This window comes from Macaca mulatta, chromosome X (genome assembly GCF_049350105.2).
Source record: "Macaca mulatta isolate MMU2019108-1 chromosome X, T2T-MMU8v2.0, whole genome shotgun sequence".
NCBI lineage: Eukaryota > Metazoa > Chordata > Mammalia > Primates > Cercopithecidae > Macaca > Macaca mulatta.
In genome coordinates this window covers 143,170,787-143,186,577 of record NC_133426.1, presented here as the reverse complement: position 1 = coordinate 143,186,577, position 15,791 = coordinate 143,170,787, and the positions used below count along the sequence as shown (strand labels likewise).

General features: G+C 41.1%; 1 protein-coding gene across 5 annotated transcripts in view; it reads left to right on the top strand.

Annotated features, from left to right (window-relative positions):
- Positions 1 to 15,791, top strand: part of RBMX (RNA binding motif protein X-linked) — a 96,456-nt gene that overhangs the window by 37,666 nt on the left and 42,999 nt on the right. Inside the window, exon 11 of one of the 5 annotated variants that reach the window (XR_013413072.1) lies at positions 12,712 to 13,182. The exons of the other annotated variants lie outside the window; for them this stretch is intronic. The gene's annotated coding sequence lies outside the window, so the exon portion shown is untranslated. Of the gene's footprint in view, positions 1 to 12,711; positions 13,183 to 15,791 lie in introns of those variants that run through there. 5 annotated transcript variants of the gene reach the window in all.

Genomic DNA, 15,791 nt, shown 5'->3' with positions numbered 1-15,791 from the left:
CTCCGGAGTAGCTGAGATTACAGGCATGCACCACCATGCCCAGCTAATTTTCTATTTTTAGTAGAGATGGGGTTTCACCATGTTAGTCAGGCTGGTCTCGAACTCCTGACCTCAGGTGATCCACCTGCCTTGGCCTCCCAAAGTGCTGGGATTACAGGTGTGAGGTACCGTGCCTGGCCGGCTGCATTCCTTTCTATAGGCTCTAAGGGAGAATCCATTTCCTTGCTCAATTGTTGACATACTTCAATTCCTTGTGGTTATAGGAATGAGGTCCATGTTTACTTGCAGACTGTAAACTGAAGCTGTTCCCAGCTTTTAGAGGCTAACAGATTCCTTGGCTTGTGTCCCGCTTCCTTCATCTTCAAAGTCAGCAATGGCAGATTAAATCCTTGTCATGCTGCATCTCTCTTTTTTGCTTCCCTCTTCCACTTTTTTTTTTTTTTTAGACCCAATTTCGCTCTTGTTGCTCAGGCTGGGGTGCAGTGGTGTGATCTTGGCTCATTGCAGCCTCCGCCTCCTGGGTTCAAGTGATTCTCCTGTCTCAGCCTCCCGAGTAGCTCTGATTACAGGCATGCGCCACCACACCCTGCTAATTTTGTATTTTTAATAGAGATGGGGTTTCACCATGTTGGTCAGGCTGGTCTCGAACTCCTGACCTCAGGTAATCCACCCATCTCGGCTTCCCAAAGTGCTGAGATTACAGGCGTGAGCCACCTCGCTTGGCCCCTCTTCCACTTTTATGATTAGATTGGGCCCATGTGGATAAACCAGGGTAATCTCCTATTTTTAGTAAACTGATTAGCATCTTTAATTTCATCTGCAGTCTTAATTCCTCTTTGCCATGTATCATAACATACAGGTTCCAATGATTAAGATGTAGACATCTTTGGGTGGCCATTATTCTGCCTACCACACAGAATATGTCCTCTGACTGTAGTAGAACCAAACTAGAAATCAGTAATAGAAATACATGCCACCACGCCTGGCCGATTTTAGTTTTGTAGAGATGGGGTCTCACTTTGCTGTTCAGGCCGGTCTGGAGCTGCTGGGCTCATGTGATCCTGCCTTGGCATCCCAAAGTGGTGGGATTATAGGCATGAACCACTGTACCTGGTCTAATTTACTTTTTATAGTGTACAATTCAATGTTTTGGGTTTTTTTTTTTTTTCTTTTTAAAGCATATTTACAGAGTTGTGCAACCATCACCACTATCTAACTTAAGAATATTTTAGCCAGGCATGGTAGGTAGCACGTGCCTGTAGTCCATGCTACTTGGGAGGCTGAGGCAGGAGAATTGCTTGAGCCCAGGAGGTTAAGGCTGCAGTGAGCTATGATCACACCACTGTATGTCAGCCTGTGTGACAGAGTGAGACCTTGTTTCCAAAAAAAAGAAAAAAATTTCCATCACCCTAAAAGGAAACCCCTTATTTACTCTTAGTCACTCTCTATTCCTTTCTGCCCCTGGGCCCAGAAATAACTACTTTCTATTTCTATGAATTTTCCTATTCTGTGCTTGCATATAAATTGAATCATACAATATTTAGTCTTTCATGACTGACTTCTTTTACTTAGAATGTTTTCAAAGTTCATGCACATTGAGGTATACATCAGCACTTCATCTCTTGGTCAAATAATATTACATTGTATGAATGTATCATATTTGGTTTGTCCATTCATCAGTTGATAGATATTTGGGAGTTATACTTTTTGTCTATGATGAATAATGCTACTATGAACATTCCTGAGCAGGTTTTGGTATGAACCCCTATGTTTTCAGTTCTTTGGGGTATATACCTCCGAGTAGAATTGCTGGGTCCTAAGGTAACTCATTGTTTGCCATTTTGAGGAAATACAAAACTATTTTCCAAAGTGGCTATACCATTTTACAATTCCATGAAAGAAAAATTTGTAATACTAAATGATGCTTATATTAGAAAAAAGGAAAGATCTCAAATTAATAATCTAAATTAATAATCTAAGTTCCTGATTCAAGCAACTAGAAAAAGAAAAGCAAATGAAACCAAAGGGCTGGGCGCAATGGCTTATGCTTGTAATCCCAGCACTTGGGGAGGCTGAGGTGGGAGGATTGCTTGAGCCCAGGAGTTCAAGACCAGCCCAGACAACATAGTGGGACCCTATCTCTACTAAAAAAAAAAAAATATTAAAAAATAAAAATAAACCAAAGAAAGCAGAAGAAAAGAAACAATGTAAGAACAGAAATCACTGAGGCCAAGCGTGGTGGCTCATGCCTGTAATCCCAGCACTTTGGGAGGCTGAGGCGGGAGGATCACTTGAGGTCAGGAGTTTGAGACTAGCCTGGCCTACATGGTGAAACACCGTCTCTACTAAAAATACAAAAATTAGCTGGGTGTGGTAGCACACACCTGTAATCCTAGCTACTCGGGAGGCTGAGGCAGGAGAATCGCTCAAACCCAGGAGCTGGAGGTTGCAGTGAGCCGAGATTGCGCCACTGCATTCCAGCCTGGGCCTCAGAGTGAGACTGCATCTCAAAAAAAAAAAAAAAAAAAAAAAAAAAAAAACAAGAAAAAAAGAAAAATCACTGGAATTGAAAACAGGAAAACAATAGAGAAATCAATAAAACAAAAATCCGTTCTTCTAAAATGTGGTACATATACACAATGAAATTCATCCATAAAAAAAGAAGAAAATCTTGTCATTTGTAACAGCATGGATGGAGCTGGAAGATATTATGTTAAGCAAAATAAGCCAGGCACAGAAAGACAAATATTGCATGTTATTACTCATATTTGAGAGCTTAAAAAAAAAAAAATTGAACTCATGAAGATAGAGAGTAGAATGGTGGTTACCAGAGGCTGGGAAGGGTAGTGGGAAGAGAGGATAAAAAGTGATGGTTAATGGGTATAGAAATACGGTTAGATACAAGGAATAAGATCTCATGTTCAGTAGCATGATAGGGCAACTATAGTTATCTCTAATTTATTGTACATTTTGAAATAACTAAAAGAGAGGAATTGGAATGTTCAAAGGCTTGAGGTAATGGATACCTCAATTATCCTAATATGATTATCACACATTGTACACATATCAAAATATCACATGTATCTGATAAATAAGTACAACTATTATGTATCAATAGCAATTAAAATACGTTAAAATATATGTTGCAAAAAAACCTGGTTATTCTTTTTTTTTTTTTTTGAGAGAGTCTTGCTCTGTCACCAGGCTGGAGTGCAGTGGTGTGATCTTGGCTCACTACAACTTCTGCCTCCTTAAACCTAGTTATTCTTAAAAAATAAAAATAAAATTTATAAACCTGTAGCAAGATTGACAAAGGTAAAAGGAGAGACGATGTAAGTACCCCTATCAGATTCAAACAGTGAATATCACTACAGAGCCTACGGTTGTTAAAATGAAAAAATATTAGGACCAACTTGACACTTACAAATTTGACAACTTAGAGGAAACTGGTCAGTTTTTCCAAAACTGTGCAGATACCCAAACTAAATCAAGATAAATCGGGCCAGGTGCAGTGGCTCATGCGTGTAATTCCAACACTTTGGGAGGATAAGGGGAGGATCACTTGAGCACAGTAGTTTGAAAACAACAACGGCCGGGCGTGGTGGCTTGTGCCTGTAATCCCAGCACTTTGGGAGGCTGAGGCAGGCGGATCACCTGAGGTCGGGAGTTCAAGACCAGCCATGACCAACATGGAGAAACCCCGTCTCTATCTAAAATACAAAATTAGCCGGGCATGGTGGCACATGCCTGTTAATTCCAGCTACTCAGGAGGCTGAGGCAGGAGAATCGTTTGAACCCAGGAGGTGGAGGTTGCAGTGAGCCGAGATGGCGCCATTGCACTCCAGCCCGGCCAACAAGAGCGGAACTCCATCTCAAAACAACAACAACAACAAAAACCCCAAATCATCAGAATAGTCCTTTAACCATTAAAGAAAATGAATTCATAACTACAAGTCTTCTAAAAAATAAATCTCCGTGCTTATATCACTTTGTTCACTGAAGAATCTTCCCAAACATTTAAAGAATTAACATCAATATTACACAATCTCCCCCCAGAAATAGAAGAGGATGGAACACTTCCTAGCTCATTTTATGAGGCCAGTATTACTGTGATCCCAAAACTGAAGAGAGCACAAAAGCAAAAACTATAAAAACTATAAACTGATGTGTCTCATAAACATAGAAACAAAAATCCTTAATAAAATATTAGCAAATCAGGCTGGGTGCAGTGGCTCATGCCTGTAACCCCAGCACTTTGGGAGGCTGAGGCAGCCAAATTGCTTCAGGCTAGGAAGTCAAGACCAGCCTGGCTAACATGGTGAAACTCTGTCTCTACTAAAAATACAAAAGTTAGCTGAGAGTGGTGGTGCACGCCTGTAATCCCAGCTACTTGGTAGGCTGAGGCAGGAGAATTGCTTAAACCTGGGAGATGGGAGGTTACAGTGAGCCATGATTGTGCCACTATACTCCAGCCTTGGTGACAAAGCCAGATTGTCTCATATATATATATATGTGTGTGTATGTGTGTGTGTATTTCAAATCAAATGCAGTAACACACAAAGCAAATTATACACCACAACTGTGATGATTGATTTTGGGTGCCGACTGGTTAAGGAATTCTGGAAAACTGGTAGATAATTCATTATTATTAATGTTTCATTAAGCACTGAGCCCATCCCTCTTTTGCTTAAAGGGAAGCTCAGGTAGTTTGGCATTAGATTAGAATGATTTGGCTGCTCCAGGTGTGTCTGTGACGGTGTTTCCAGAGGAGATTGGCATTTGAGTTGGTGAACTGAATGGACAAGAGTTGCCCTCATGTTGCTGAGCACTGTTCAATCAGTTGGGAGCCTGGGTGTAACACAAAGTTGAGGGAAGGGAAAAATTCTTGCTCTTCTGGATCCGGGACACCCTTCTTCTCCTGCCCTTAGATGTAAGAAATCCAGTTGTTTCTCTGGCCTTTGGGACTCACACCAGCAGCCCCCTGGGCTCTGGGGCCTTGAGCCTCAGGCTGAGCATTACACTACCAGCTTCCTTGGGTTGGAGGTCTTTGAACTGGAACTGAGCCATGCCACTGGCTTTCCTGGTTCTCAGACTTACAGATGGCCTGTTGTAGGACTTCTCAGATTCCATAATTGAGTGAGCCAATTCCCCTAATAAATCCCTTCTTATATATCTCTTTCTATGTGTATTCCATTGGTTCTTTCTGGGGAACCTTGACTAAAACAGATTAAGAGATTTAAACCAGTAATGCAAGACCGGTGCAATATTCAAAGATCAATTAATGTAGTCCACTGTATCAATAGACTAAGGAAGAAAATAGGCTGGATGCAATGGCTCACACCTGTAATCCCAGCACTTTGGGAGGCCGAGGTGGGCAGATCATTTGAGGTCAGGAGTTTGAGGCCAGCCTAGCCAACATGGTGAAACACTGTCTCTACCAAAAACACAAAAATTAGCCGGGCATGGTGGCACACACTTATAGTCCCAGCTTCTTGGGAGGCTGACGTGGGGGAATCGCTTGAGCCTAGGAGGTGGTGGTTGCAGTGAGCCAAGATTGCGCCACTGCACTCCAACCTGGGCGACAGAGTGAGACCCTGTTCCCCAAGCCCTCCTCCAACCCCCCCAAAAAAGAAAATAATAATATATCGATTGATGCAGATAGCATATACAAGATTATTCAAAATTTTTCATGAAAAGGAACAGTCTCTAAAATACTTAAATTTGAGAAAGAATAAAGTAGGAGAAATTACTTGATGTTAAAGCCTAATATGCAAATCCTATAATCTGGACAATGTGGTATTTGTTGAGGGGTAGTCATATAGATTAATAGGACAGAATAGAGAACCCAAAAATAGACTCATACAAATATGCCTAAGAGATTTTTATTGTTTTTTGTTTTTGAGGCAGAGTTTCGCTCTTGTTGCCTAGGCTGGAGCTCAATGGCGCTATCTTGGCTCACTGCAACCTTTGCCTCCCGGGTTCAAGTGATTCTCCTGCCTCAGCCTCCTGAGTAGCTGGGACTACAGGCATGCACCACCACACCTGGCTAAGTTTTGTGTTTTAGTAGAGATGGGGTTTTACTATGTGGGCCAGGCTGGTCTTGAACTCCTGACCTCAAGGGATCCGCCTGCTTCAGCCTCTCAAAGTGCTGGGATTACAGGCATGAGCCACCATGCCTAGCTGCCTAAAAGATTTTTGACAATGGCATAAAAGTAACTCAAGGAAGAATAGAGTTTTTAATAAACAGTGCTGGAACAATTGGATATCTAGGTTAAAAATAAAAAAGCTAATCTTAACCTAAACCTCATGACTTATACAAAATTAATTCCAAATGGACCTCATATTTAAATATTAAGTGTAAAATTATAAAACTTTTAGAAAAAAAAGTATGACAAAACCTGTTGGACCTAAAGACAGGTGAAGAGTTTTTGGATTTGACACCATAGTGCAATCCACAAAGGAAACAAAATGGATAAATTGAACTTCATCAAAATAAAAAACTTTTGATCTACAAAAGACCCCATTAATAGAATAAAAAGACTAGGCAAAGACTGAGAAAATATTTGCAAACCACATATCTGACAAAAGCCCTGAATCTATAATATATAAAGAGCTCTCAAAATTCCACAGTTAAAAAAACAAGCATTTCAATTAGAAATTGAGCTAAAGAGTGCTGGGTGTGGTGGCTCACACCTGTAATCCCAGTACTTTGGGAGGCCAAGGTGGGTGGATCACCTGAGGTCAGGAGTTCGAGACCAGTCTGGCCAACATGGTGAAACCCTGTCTCTACTAAAAATACAAAAATTAGCAGGATGTGGTGGCAGGTGCCTGTAATCTCAGCTACTCGGGAGGGTGAGGCAGGAGAATCGCTTGAACCTGGGAGGTGGAGGTTGCAGTGAGCTGAGATCTTGCCACTGCATTCCAGCCTGGGTGACAGAGCGAGACTTAGTCTCAAAAAGGAAAAAGAAATTGAGCTAAAGATATGAACAGACATTCACTGAAAAGGACAATGGATGGTAAGTAAGCACATCATAAGATAACATCATTAGACATTACAGAAATGAAAATTAAAACTGTAGTGAGATCACTATATCACTATCAGGTTGGCTAAAACTAAAAAAAAAAAAAAATTGTGATAACCTGTATTACTCCATTCTCACACTGCTATAAAGATACTATCTGAGACTAGATAATTTATAAAGGAAAGAGGTTTAATTGACTCAGTTCTGCATGGCTCAGGAGGCCTCAGGAAACTTACCAAATCATGGTGTAAGGGTAAGCAGGCACGTTTTACATGGTGGCAGGTGAGAGAGTATGTGAGGAGGAACTGTCAAACACTTATAAAACCATCAGATCTCATGAGAACTTGCTCACTATTGTGACAACAGCATGGGGGAAATGCCCCCATGATCCAATCACCTCCTACCAGGTCCCTCCCTCAACATATGGGGATTATGGGGGTTACCATTCAAGATGAGATTTGGGCGGGACACAGAGCCAAACCATGTCAACACCATATGCTGGTAAGGATTTACCAAGCTGGATCACTCATACATTGCTGGTAACAGTGTAAAAATGGTATAGCCACTCTGGAGAATATTTTTGTAGTTTCTTAAAAAATTACACCTCACTTACTATGTGATGCAGCAAGTGCACTCTTGGCCACCACTTATTCTAGAGAAATGAAAACTTAGGTTCATAAACCTGTATGTGAATGTTGAAAGCAGCTTGCTTCCCTTTCCTTCCCTCCTTCCCTCCTTCCCTCCTTCCCTCCTTCCCTCCTTCCCTCCATCCCTCCATCCCTCCATCCCTCCATCCCTCCATCCCTCCATCCTTCCATCCCTCCATCCTTCCATCCTTCCATCCTTCCTTCCTTTTTTTTTGTGAGACAGAGCATAGCTCTGTCACCCAGGAGGCTGGAGTGCAGTGGCACGATCTCGACTTACTGCAACCTCTGCTGCTACCACCCCTGGCTAATTTTTGTATTTTTTTTTTTTATAGACAGGGTTTTGTCATATTGGCCAGGCTGGTCTCACTCCTGACCTCAAAGCGATCTGCCCACCTTGGCTTTCAAAAGTGCTGGAAGTACAGGTGTAAGCCTCTGTGCCTGGCTGAAAGCAGCTTGCTTTATACTAGCCCAAACTGCAAATGACCCTAACACATTTCAGTGGGTGAATGGTTAAACAAAATGTGCTATATCCATATCATGAAATACTACACAGCAAAAAAAAAAAAAAATGTACTATCAATACATGCACATACCTAGATAAATCAAAAGAGAATTATGCTGAGTGAAAAAGTCAACCTCAGAAAGTTGCATAATGTATGATTTCATTTAAATAACATTATTAAAATAACAAGATTATAGAGATGGGGAACAGATCAATAGTTGCCAAGGAGTGGGGCATGGAGGGGCTGAATGTGGCTATAGAGACTGAATGAAGGAGCATTATCATGATGGAACAATTCTACATTTTGATTGTGATGATTCCATGAATCTACAAATGTAAGAAACGTGTAGATTAACACCTGGCCTCTCATCAGAAACAAGGGATGCCAGCAGGCAGTAAGATGATATATTCCAAGTGCTTAAAGAAAAGTCTGTCAAGCAAGAATCCATATGCAGCAAAAGTATTCTTCAAAACTGAAGGCAAAATAAATTCCCAAATGAATGATAAAATGTATTGCTAGCATAACTGCCTTACAAGAAATTAGAAGAATAAACCCAAAAGAAATGCCAAAATAAGTTCTTTAGGGAGAAAATAACACTAGATATTAAATCGAATCCACACAAATGAAAAGCACAAGTAAAAGTAATTATGTAGGCAATTATAAACAGTGTAAGGTGTATATATCTACACACACATACACACACACACACACGGAGTTTTCTAAAAGTTCATGGAAATGCATATTATGAAAAAACTATACATGGATTCCAAAAATTTTAGCATCCAAATAAACCTGTACTAACTTGTTATAACATACCTTAATGCCCTAGTTTGAGGCATAAAAAGAATAAGACATCAGTTTGGAAATAGCCTCTATCAGAGCAACATGAATTCTGCTAAATTTGAAGTTAGAACAAACATTAAATTTATGGTGAAGCTTGGGTGGAAGAATGGTGAAATCGTTGATGCATTATGAAAAGTTTGTGGGGACAAAGATCCAAATAAATCTGCAGTTTACAAATGGATAACTCATTTCCTTTTTATTTTTTGGGACAGGGTCTTGCTCTGTCACCCAGGCTGGAGTACAGTGGCATGTTCGTGGCTCACTGCAGCCTCAACCCCCCAGGCTCAAGTGATCCTCCTACTTCAGCCTCCCTATTAGCTGGGACTACAGGTGTACACCACCATGCCCAGCTAATTTTTATGTTTTTTGTAGAGATAGGGTTTCACCATAATGCCCAGGCTGGTCTTGAACTTCTGCAAGTGATCTGCCCGCCTCGGCCTCCGAAAGTGTTGGGATTGCAGGCGTCAGCCACTGTGCCCAGCATGGATAACTCATTTTAAGAAGGGATGAGACAATGTTGAAGATGAAGCCCACAGTGGCAGACCAACCACATCATTTTGTGAGGAGAAAAGTTGCTCCTTCAATTGGTACTCTTTCAATTAAGGCATGAGTTCATCTTGCTCATGCCCTAATTGAAGGAGTACCTAATAATCACCAATGATCAATGACAGAAACAATAGCCAACATCATAGACCCTTCAGTTGGTTCAGCTCACCCAATTCTGACTGAAAAACTAAAGTTGAGAAAATTTTCTACTTGATGGATGCCAAAACCATTGTAGCCAGATCAGCTTCAGACAAGAACAGAGCTTTCAAAGGAAATCTTAAATAAGTGGGATCAAGATTTTGAAGCACTTCTTTGAAGACTTGTGACAGGATATGAAATGTTGCCTTACCAGTACAATCCTGAAGGCAAAGCACAAAGCAATGGCTACCAACAGTTGGAGTGGTTCAGTCAAAGCAAAAACACAGTAGTCAAGAACAAAGGTCATGGCAACAGTGTTTACAGATGCTCAAGGCATTTTGCTTGTTGACTTTCTGGAAGGCCAAAGAACAATAAAATTTGCTTATTATGAGAATGTCTTGAGAATGTTAGCCAAAGTTTTAGCAGAAAAGCACCTAGGAAAGCTTCACCAGAGAGTCCTCCTTTACGATAACAATTTTCCTGCTCATCATTGTCATCAAATAAGGGCAATTTTGTGAGAATTTTGATGAAAAATAATTAGGCATCTGCCTTGTAGTCCTGATTTGGTTCCTTCTGACTTCTTTTTGTTTCCTAATCTTAAGAATCTGTAGAGGGCACCCATTTTTCTTCTGCTAGTAATATAAAACAGACAGCATAGACATGGTTAAATTCTCAGGACCCTCAGTTCTTTAGGGATGGACTAAATGACTGGTATCATCCGTTACCGAAGTGTCTTGAACTTGATGGAGTTTATGTTGAGAAATAAAGTTTATATTTACTTTTTTTTTTTGAGATGGAGTTTTGCTCTTACTGCCCAGGCTGGAGTGCAATGGCACGGTCTTGGCTCACTGCAACCTCCGCCTCCCGGGTTCAGCGATTCTCCTGTCTCAGCCTCCCAAGTAACTGGGATTACAGGTGTCCGCCACCACATCCAGTGCTAATTTTTATATTTTTAGTAGAAATGGGGTTTCACCATGTTGGCCAGACTGGTCTCGAACTCCTGACCTCAGGTGATGCATCTGCCTCAGCCTCCCACAGTGCTGGGATTACAGGCATGAGCCTCCACGCCTGACCTTACATTTTTGTTTTTAATTCCATTTTTCCCACAAACGTTTTGAAGTCCCTTATATGTGTATGTGTACAATTAATCTTTTATTCTCTTAATAGATTTAAAATAATTCCATAAAATTGCAATTATAAAATCATATTCTTAGACTTTTAACATATAAAGATGTAATATATACGATTTTTAAAATTTTTAAATTTTTAACTTTTTTTTTTTTTTTTTTTTTGAGACGGAGTCTCGCTGTGTCGCCCAGGCTGGAGTGCAGTGGCGCGATCTCGGCTCACTGCAAGCTCCGCCTCCCGGGTTCACGCCATTCTCCCGCCTCAGCCTCCGAGTAGCTGGGACTACAGGCGCCCGCCACCATGCCCGGCTAGTTTTTTGTATTTTTAGTAGAGACGGGGTTTCACCATGTTAGCCAGGATGGTCTCGATCTCCTGACCTCGTGATCCACCCGCCTCGGCTTCCCAAAGTGCTGGGATTACAGGCTTGAGCCACCGCGCCCGGCCAAATTTTTAACTTTTTGAGACAGAGTCTCACTCTGTCGCCCAGGCTGGAGTGCAGTGGCATGATCTCAGCTGACTGCAACTTCTGCCTCCCGAGTTCAAGCAGTCCTCCTGCCTCAGCCTCCTGAGTAGCTGAGTAGCTGGGATTTACAGGTGTGCACCATCACGCCTGGCTGATTTTTGTACTTTTAGTAGAGGTGGGTTTCACCATGTTGGTCAGGCTGGTCTCAAACTCCTGACCTCAAGTGATCCACCTGCCTCGGCTTCCCAAAATACTGGGATGACATGCGTGAGCCACTGTGCCCAGCCAAAATGTGATATATATGATGATAATAGCATAAAGAAGGAGACAGGGATGAAACTACATTACAGTAAGTAAATGACACCAAAAAGAATTTGAAACTACAGAAAAAATTGAAGAGTACCACAAATGGTGAATACATAAGTTAGTACAAAAGAATTGAGCGATCACTAAAAAGAAAAAAACCCTCAAAATAGAGAAATCATTCAACAAAGGAATTAAAAAGGTACAGTAGAAAATATATGTTTAATACAAAAGAAGAAAATAAAAGAGGAACAAATGAACATAAAAGATGAGACATACAGAAAAAATTATCAAAATGGCCAACATAAATCCAGTCATACCAATAATATTAAATGTGAATGGATTAAACAACTGAATCAAAGGAAGATATTGTCGGAGTGGGAAAAATATCCCAAGATCCAACTATATGCTGTCTACGTGAGATGTACTTTAATTTCAAAGGCACAAGTAGGTTGAAATTAAGAGGATGAAAAACGATGGCCAGGCATGTTGGCTCATACTTGTAATCCCAGCACTTTGGGAGGCTGAGAAAGGCAAATCACTTGAGGTCAGGAGTTCGAGCCCAGCCTGACCAACATGGTGAAGTCCTGTCTAAAAATACAAAAATTAGTCAGGTGTGGTGGCAGGCGCCTGTAATACCAGCTACTCGGGAGGCCGAAGCAGGAGAATTGCTTGAACGCAGGAGGCAGAACTTATGGTGAGCCAAGATCACGCTGTTGCACTCCAGCCTGGGAGACAGAGTGAGACTGTCTCAAAAAAAAAAAAAAAAACAAACAAAAAAGAAAAAAGATGTACCATGCAAACAGTAAACGTAAGACTACTGGTGTGGTTATATTAATATCAGATAAACTAGACTCTAATACACAAGGAAATGTAACTAGAGAGAAATTAGAACATTATATAATGACTAAAGGTCAATTCATTAGAGATATGAATTGATAATTATAAACATGTACACATACTCACCACAGGGCCCCAAAATACAAGAAGAATAACAGAATTGAAGACAGAAATGAACAGTTCAAGACTTCATTATTGCTCTCAGTAATGGATAGAACAAATATTCTGAAGACTTGAGCAATGCTATAAACTGACGTTTTGTTTTGTTTTGTTTTCAGAGTCTCGCTTTTTTGCCCAGGCTGGAGTATAGAGGCACAATCTCAGCTCACTGCAACCTCCACTTCCTGAGCTCAAGCGATTCCCATATTTTAGCCACCCGAGTAGCTGAGACTACAGGTGCGTGCCACCGTGCCTGGCTAATTTTTGTATTTTTAGCAGAGATGGGGTTTAACCATGTTGGCCAGGCTGGTCTTGAACTCCTGACTGCAAATGATCCACCCTCCTCGGCCTCCCAAAGTGCTGGGATTACAGGCATGAGCCACCACGCCTGACCAGTATTATATTAAATGTCCAGAAAAGACAAATGTGTATAGATAGAAAATAGATTAGTTGTTCCTTAGGCTTAAGGGAGTGGAGATTAACTGCAAATGAACATTAGGGATCTCCCCTGGTTGATGGAAACTTTGTGGTGGATTGTAGTGATGGTTGTACAACCCTGGAAATTTACTAAAAATTGTTGATTTGAGCAATTACACCAGTGAATTTTAAGGTATGTAAATTGTGCCTCAAGAAAGGTGTTTTTAATACATTGAACATGAAAATATGATCAATATCATTAGTTATGGAAATGCAAATTAAAACTACAATGAGATATCATTGCATATGTACTAGAATTACAGAAATAAAGAAAAAAGCACACAGTAAAGAATTGTGACAAAGATACAGAGAAATGGTAATCCTCGTAAATTCCTGATGGGCACGTACATGGTATACTCACTTTGGAAAACAGTTTGGCAATTTCTTAAAAAGTTAAACATAAATTTACCATATGACCCAGCAATTCCTCTTCAAGGTATATACACAAAGGGGATGAAAGCACTTGTACACACAAAGGCTAGTGCAAGAATTTTCAGAGTAGAATTATTCATGATAGCCAAAAAGTAGAAACAACCCAAATGTCCATCAACTAAGGGCTGGATAAACAAAATGTGGTATATTCAAACAATGGAATATTATTCAGCCATAACAAGCAAGGAAGTACTGATACATGCTGCAACCTAGATGGACCTAAGTGAAAGAAGCCAGTCACAGAATTGTACAAACGGTATGATTCCCTAGAGACAAGAAAGTAGTTGCTTGGTCCTCATGATGGGGAAAAGGAGTAACAATAAATGGGATCTTATTGGGGTTATAAAAACATTCTAAAGTGGATTTATGATGATAGTTAACACAGCATGGTAAATTTACTAAAAATCAGTGAATTGTACACTTGAAATGGGTGAATTATATGATACATAAAATATGTATAAAGACAGTTAAAAAAAAAAAAAACCATTAAATGTTAGGAGGTTGTACTGATTACTGTTGTTCTGCCCAGATCCTCTCAGATTCCTTTAACAATTTCTTGAACTCCTTCCCTGGCTTTTGTGTTTATTTACTTCCTTTTTTTTTTAGACAAAGTCTTGCTTTGTCACCCAGGCTGGAGTGCCGTGAGACAATCTCGGCTCACTGCAACCTCTGCCTTCCGGGTTCAAGTGATTCTCCTGCCTCAGCCTCCGGAGTAGCTGGGATTACAGGCATATGCCACCACTCCCAGCTAATTATTGTATTTTTAGTGGAGACAGGGTTTCACTCTGTGTTGGCCAGGCTGTTCTCAAACTCCTGACCTCAGGTGATCTAGCTGCCTCAGCCTCTCAAAGTGCTGGGATTACAGGCATGAGCCCCGATGCCCGGCTGTGTATATTTACTTCTAAAGGCCTGCACCTTTGCCTCTCTGGCTCTCTTGGAAGCCTGTTTTCAGGAGCTGCTTTGCTTGTACATGCAGAGAACTGACAATGCCTGAGAATTTACATTCATCTTTTTGTAACCCCACCCTTTTCCGCTTGCAAGTTCTGGATAGTCTTTACCAAATGAAGGTTATTGGGTGAAAGTTTAATTCCTCTGTCTTGAGTAGGGACAAACCCTGTGACATAATTTATGCTCTGCATTCCCCTGTGGGATCATGTGGAAGCAACCCTCCATGGGATGTTGCCTGAAATTACACATTTGCTTAGCTACTTCCGCTTTCCTGTCCCGCTTCCTCAATTTCCTTATTGAGGTCTCCTGGGAGCACTGCCTTAAATTAACTGCATGTACTTGAATCCTCATCTCAGAGCCTGCTTCTGGGGAGCCAACCCAAGACAAGGGGGATTACTTATTCCTAATTTACCCAGTTTTCAGGTGAAGGGACACATATTCAGGTCACACTCCAGGCTTTTCTATGCCCTTTGCTGCTCCTCATGGGAGGAGGAGTGACATGCTGAATTGTGATTTGGGACTAAGAATTTGGCATCTGTGACTTATCCCCTTTCTTTGGGGTATTCCTGACTGCAAGGAGCATGTGCTCTGGTCAGTAAGCTTAAGGAAAATGGCTCTGCCTTTGCATGAAAGGCCCAGAAGCAGAGCCTGAGGCAGGCATGTAGGTGTATGTGATTTATTGAGGGAGGGCTCTTTAGGAACAACCTGTAAAAGAATGACAGTAGGAAGATACGGGGGAGGAATGCGTGTGGTCATGGCCTGTAACATGTGTCAGGAGTTGTTTCATGTAGCAATGAGGAACTTGAGGAGTTCTTCCATTAGGAGGCAAGGAAGTTAGGCCTATCAGTCAGTCATTGGTCATTATTGTTGGTAGTGGTGTGGGGTGGGGGTGAGAGGTGTTTGAATTTCCCAGTTGTCTTCAGAAGAGGTGGCTCCTCTTAGCAAAGGGTAATTATTTGGAGATGTTTAAAGGTGTAAACTCTTAGCCACAGCACTCAATGTAGCTGGGGAATGGATGCACCAGTTAATGAAGGTGATCAGTGTAAGGCACCAACAGTGTCTACAGTTCATTCCTTGGACCTATCAGATCCACCTGCTACTTCCTATTAAGTTCACTGTATTTGGGCATGGTTTTTCCAGGATTCTAGTTGGTGGGAGATTTAAACAAACCACAGCCTTAAAGAGGAGATTTAAACAAACCACAGCCTTGACTGCTCTGATTGGTTCTGAGACTTTAACTGATATTCTCCTTTTCTTCTTTCATCACCCATTCTAGATTCCCCTAACTTGTTTGTTCTTCTGCTGGTCTAGGTGGCTTTCCTGATGGGGTGACCTATACCTT